The 6115-nt window shown below is 42.2% G+C and overlaps 1 pseudogene; it reads right to left on the minus strand.

The window, feature by feature from the left end:
• Positions 1-198: 198 nt before the first annotated feature.
• On the minus strand, positions 199-3171 carry LOC111952209 (ciliary microtubule associated protein 1B-like; annotated as a pseudogene).
• Between the last annotated feature and the right edge of the window lie 2944 nt (positions 3172-6115).

Genomic DNA, 6115 nt, shown 5'->3' on the forward strand with positions numbered 1-6115 from the left:
GCATATGGTAAACATTGCTGGTCAAAAGGCATGTAACAAGCCAAATCGGTCACTGCATGAAGGCATTGGGTTTCTCTCCATTTACTGCTATCAACATTTGGCAACACTTTAACTACATCAACCCAAATACTGATGAATGTCTTCAATTGACACTCAAAAACCAATTACAAAGGAATAGATGAGAAAGGATACTATCCGTCAATCAGGAACCTCTCCATCAACCTGAAAGACAACAAGAGAGACAGGTGTTTAACATCTCCTGGGTCACAAAAAGTATGCACTATCATCTTTGAGGTGAAATTCAGTGACAATAGTTAGCTGGCATGCTCCCCATCTCCGTACTTAGATTTCCCCATGCACTGTTCCCCAAGGCAGATGATCTTCACTTGTTCATCTGCATCATATTTATCTTGGTCCAGTTCAGGAATGCCATTGGCGGTCGTTGCCATCCTTCCTTCAGGATGGGGAAATCAGCTGCGTCGCACAGCGGCTTAGTTAGCTAGTACCTAGTTAGAAGTTAACTTTAGCTAGGAACAAGGGCGACTGATCTGCACTTAGTCTGTGATTACACTAACGCTAGCTAGCTCATGAGCTAGCTAAATTAAACCGCTTAACGTTACCGCGACCACATTGCATGTAATGTTAAGTTATTCACTTAAAATATGACTCAAACCCAGTCATATGTCTAAACTAACTTATTAGCTAAGCTAGCGAAACGGTAACGTTATGTTTTCAACTCGTTGGTTATCTAGCCAGTGGCTAACGTTACTTGAATTATCTAACTAGTTAACTGTAGCTAATGCTTAACGTTACATCCAGTCAGGGACATTTGATATCTTTGGCTAGCTATATCTAACAACCTTATTTAGCTGTCAAATGTCTAGCAAAATAAGCATCAAAACATTAAACGTAGCTTCAATGGAAAAACGTCAAAACATTGTAGCTAGTTAGCTAGCATGTTCTTGTAACAACAGCTTCGATAGAGAATGTATGTTTCTATGCAACACAGACGCGTGAAGGCCCCTTTTTAACGTGCTGTTCCTATTATTGCCTGAAATATAATCTCCATGTTCTTGTAGCAACGGCTTCCATAGAGAAAGTCTGTTTCATGCAACGCTGACGCTTGAAGGCCACTTTCTTTTAACGATGCTGTTCCTATTATTGGCTGAAAATATAACTTGGTCGCCAACGTTCCTATAATACCTCATTATACCGCAGCGTTGTCGATTCTCGTTTCTGATTGGCTAGATTATGTTGCAAAGAAGCAAAAAGGAAGGGACCAGTCGTTGGGACCTACGTGAATTTGCCCAATAGAAACTCGTTTTCAAACCGTTTGGACTAACGATTACACCCATGATTTATATTTCAATGAGTGAAAAAAGTGCATTCATTGTCATTGTTGAAAATGTCTTTATTGATTGATTACCACATTTTGACAAGTTGGCTATTTTAGATGACTTCAAAGTGAGTGAACATAAGTCATTTAGTTGTGAAAATCATGTCAGATCAATGTGATATCAAACCACATCTTTGGTATTGGAAAAACTATAATACTAGATTTCATATTAGTTGTAATACTGAAGTGGTCACAAACCTTTGGCCTGATATCAAACTTTGAATCTCATGTGTAAAATATGTGCACCTTAAAACAGAACGTATCCTGTTGAAAAGTGATAACTGAAGTATAAATACAGTACTGTACACCCCCAATATGTGATTGTCAGGTTAGCTTGTCAGCATCATTTTACTCAATGCAGCATACGCAATACATAGCATAAAGGCCCAAGAAACTGCTTTCTCAGTGCAGAGCAGTTTGATGCTGCTTTATTTATTGCTGGGATAAGGGGTGTAGGAAATGGAAGGAGAAGAAGGAAGGGAGGGAGGCAAGTTCCTATTAACCACGTCCACGATGAGTGGAGCGATGAACTCGGAATGATGAATTCTGAAAGTGAAGCTTTGAGGTTTGATCCTGGTGAAGGTCACCTACCAAGGAAGACAGGCAGTTAGGGCACTACCGAGCAACAGTGGGTAGAAAAACACTTTGTAGAAGAGATTTTCATATTTTTTATTTTAAGATGTTAATCATTGCATAACAGTAATAAAGAGTGATATGGGTATGATGAGGTGACTTGCCTGTTCAGGGTGGTGACTCCGGGCCTGGTTTCATGGTGGTGTCTCCAGGGATGCTGTTGCATCCTGTCATGCTGTAGTGGGGGGCTTGTGTTTGTAGGTGCAGGGGTCCACCACTCTGTATGTCCCTGGGCCAGGGATAGTGAAAACACAGGAAGAAGTGTGAGGGAAGATAAAATGAACGATAGGCCTATTAACTCAATCTGTTCATTTTCGCTAAAGAGGACAGGTGAGATTTCCATTTGGAAGAGTCTGTGTTCGACATGTCAGATCTACCTTCTGCAGGTCCTCGTGGAAACTGCCTATCTTGCTGAGTCCTCGGAGGGAGAAGTTAGGGATGGAGGTTTTGTTGACGGTGGCAGGCCCAGCACAGAGGGCAGCATGTAACAGCAGGGCCTGAGAGAAAGGACACATTCACATTCCGTAAGTACACCAACATTCTATTCCACAGTTCTAACACATTATCTCAGTCTTCATCGAACAGTCTCCTTCGATCACATTCTAAAATTCTACAGCCAGCATTCTAACCATGTCTCTAAAAGCCACAGTGTTGGACTGTTATCATTATTGAAGAGGATGTTACCTGGGGTCTGGTGGTTGCGGAAGCCTTTGCTCCAAGCAGACAGGGAATAGGCAGGGCCAGAGTAATATGCAGACTGCACTGACCTCTCAGGGAGTAGCGACCTGAAACATCGAACAGACAGTAAGAACACAGTTTCATATTGTATGTCTTGAGTCTGTATGTGTGTGTAATTTCTGAGAGACATTGTGTGAGTTTTGAGCATGCTTGTGTGTGTGTGTGTGTGTACTCGCAAGTGTTGTGTGTTACTGACCAGGCCCAGGGGTTTGGAACAGCTAGGGGCTTTTGGGCGGCTGTAGAGGGAGTATGAAGGGGCCCGTCATGTCCAACCCTGGTGATGTTGGAGGAACCAAGTACCCCGGCCCGGGGAGCAGTCTGAGCTGAGCTGGTGTGGCGCATCCCAAAACTGAACGCCGGCCCTTCAGCATCCTGGGGTCATGGTAGTTCAGACCTGAAGGAAGAGATGAAGATGAAAGGCAGGTCAAATTTAAATCACAATGTGGCAACAACAAAAAAACATGTTAATAATTTACAAAAATGGACACAATTATTCATGTTTTTTTTTAATGCAATGCAGTCAGAACTTCAGTTTCTCAGTGTGTGTGTGTGTGTGTGTGTGTGTGTGTGTGTGTGTGTGTGTGTGTGTGTGTGTGTGTGTGTGTGTGTGTGTGTGTGTGTGTGTGTGTGTGTGTGTGTGTTGTGTGTGTGTGTGTGTCTAGATCTGTCTGTGTTTTGACAGCTGGATAAGCCAGCAGACATTAGACCTACCTATGTTCCATCCTGAGTCACCCATCAATATTACGGAAACTCGTTTTTTTTAAATTATTTTTGATGGAAGAGTCAGAACAATTCCTTAAATGACCAGGTGGTGGTATTGCTCAGCTCTCTGTCAATTGGCCCCCAATTCACTCAAAAATAGGCTACATAGGCATCCTCTGTACTACTGGGGGTACACTCAATGGAAGGACAGATGTGATTTCGGATCAATATTCAATAACAATGTTCTCCAGAGAAACAGCTTRCATGGTGTGTTCATTTTAACATATCATCTGCACTTGAATGAAAATGTGCCTGTGCCTTGAGTGTTCAGAATACATCAAAGTCAACTCTCATCTAACAGTGGCTTTGGCATCAGTAAAACATTTGACATCCAAACCTTTATAATGTGACAAGTACATAATTATGTCTAGGCTTGATTGAGACAATAATAAACCTGTTTACTGTCGCCTCTCTATCAAACTCACTTTAATGTGCCTAATTTCCATGTGGTTTAGGGTCTGAGTAGCAGGCTGAAGGCTTTTAAATGATGATTAATGAAAAACTGAAACAAAACCTTTGTGGAAAATTAAGGATCAGGAGGTTAAATATCATCAAATAAATGTATCAGCATTCAGATTATTGAGTATGGCCAAAACGCAGTTATGGCCTTTAGAAATGTTCTCTCCAGCCACTCACTTTTAAGTGATTTTATGCCTTATCCATGGCTATCAATTTACACAGTTCCTGGATAAAGGTGTCAATGTTACTCTAGAGAGCACTAAAGAAAAGTGGGAAAGAGAGAGATGGAGATATATAGCTAGAAAGACATATGTAAAAAGAGAAAGAGAGAGAGAAACTACTCAAAGTGTCCCCCAAAAAGCCAGCTCTTTAATAGCGGTGCATTAAATAATTGAACCCCCCCTAGTAGTGAAATATGATTGGCTATACAGACACTGGCTCCAGACCCCTTCAAAGAATGAATATCTACATCACTTGTGGTTTGGTGCTCATCTATCTGAACAGCTGAGCACAGATTCCAATCTCTCTGGTCCCTACATAGTTTTGGGTTATTGATGCTCGAGTCTGATGCTAAACCGTGATAAGCTGTGAGACGTAGTCAATAAAGGTTAGAGGCTGTGACCGGGCGTTCTATTAAACAGCCCTCCATGCCTGTCCAACCTCTCGCTCTAAAGACATCTGAGTCTCTGTCTGAATCCTGAATCCCATTACTCTTTCTAATTAAAAACTTCACCCCGTAGCACTCCCCTCCGGGGCCAATAGTCCCAGGACCTCTGAACTGGCCCCTGCCGTAGCGCGCTGCTTTCATTAGATTAAACACAATAATGAGAAAATCTTTTATCTTTGCATATAATTAAGGATCAGATGAAGGACATGTTGATCGATGGCAGGGAGTGACAGGTTAGTAAAAATCTTAGAGCTGCCGATGAGGTCCTGCCAGTGATCAATAGAAAATGTCCAGCTCAGATTGGAGTGCATGGATAGGCTGTCGTCACAGCAACGGGACGTTGTCAATACTAACAACTAGTAAAATCTCTCATACTGCAGACATGGATGGAGTCCTCTATCTGAGGGTGTGTGTGACTGGGGAAGAGGCTCTGTGAGTGTGTTTAATCGTAACCCTAATTCAACAAATCAACGTCTACATAAGAAATCACTTAGATTGTTCTGCTGTTTTAGTTCCGGGCTGGAATAAAAGCCGGCACACCCTGCAGCCCTCCAGGACCAGTGTTGGTGATCACTTTTTTTAATCGACTGTTTCCCTTCCCAGTCACTGGAGGGCAGGGTCGTCCTATATGAAAGGGAGGCTCATTTTAGGCAGACAGTGTGTGAGACTGAGGAACACTTTAGAATCGTGTGTTGCTTGCTGTACTGTGCTTATATTAAGGAGTAATGTTTCACTATAACCAAAATATGAATCAAAACAAATATTTTACATCAAAACTGAATCTGTTAGATTTTTTGACCACAGTGGGTCCGTGTGGCTCCATTGGTGAAGAATGGCACTTGCAATGTCAGGGTTGTGGGTTGAATTCCCATGTTTGACCGGTACGAATCAAAATGTATGCACTCACTACTGTGAGTTGCTCTGGATAAGAGCATCTGCTAAATAACTAAAATGTCACACAAAAAAGTCAATCAGGTTGTAAAATAGATCTTTGCCAGGATCTACAACTTCTGTTTTAGTTTTCTACATAGTGTTTAACTATAACATGCAAGAACGAGCTATCCAAAAAACAGATTGTTGTTTTGTTTTTACACAAGTTGTTGTTTTTCTCCAAAAATGTTTTTATGTAGTGTATTTGTAATTGAGACACCATGAGAAGACGAGAGATATTCCGAGGTGTTGCCATGGTATTGGTTGTGTATGTTTGAGGAGATTGGAGAGAATGGGCCAGTATTTGGGGCCAGCAGCATACCACCCTGCATACCACTGCTGGCTTGCTTCTGAAGCTAAGCCTCAGAGAGTCAGGACACCCGTTTAACGTCCCATCCGAAAGACAGCACCCTACACAGAGCAGTGTTCCCAATCACTGCCCTGGGCATTGTGGGTCTTTGTTTAGACCAGAGGAAAGAGTGCCTCCTACTGGCCCTCCAACCACCACTTCCAGCGCACCGTCTCCCATC

This window comes from Salvelinus sp. IW2-2015, linkage group LG26, assembly GCF_002910315.2.
Source record: "Salvelinus sp. IW2-2015 linkage group LG26, ASM291031v2, whole genome shotgun sequence".
NCBI lineage: Eukaryota > Metazoa > Chordata > Actinopteri > Salmoniformes > Salmonidae > Salvelinus > Salvelinus sp. IW2-2015.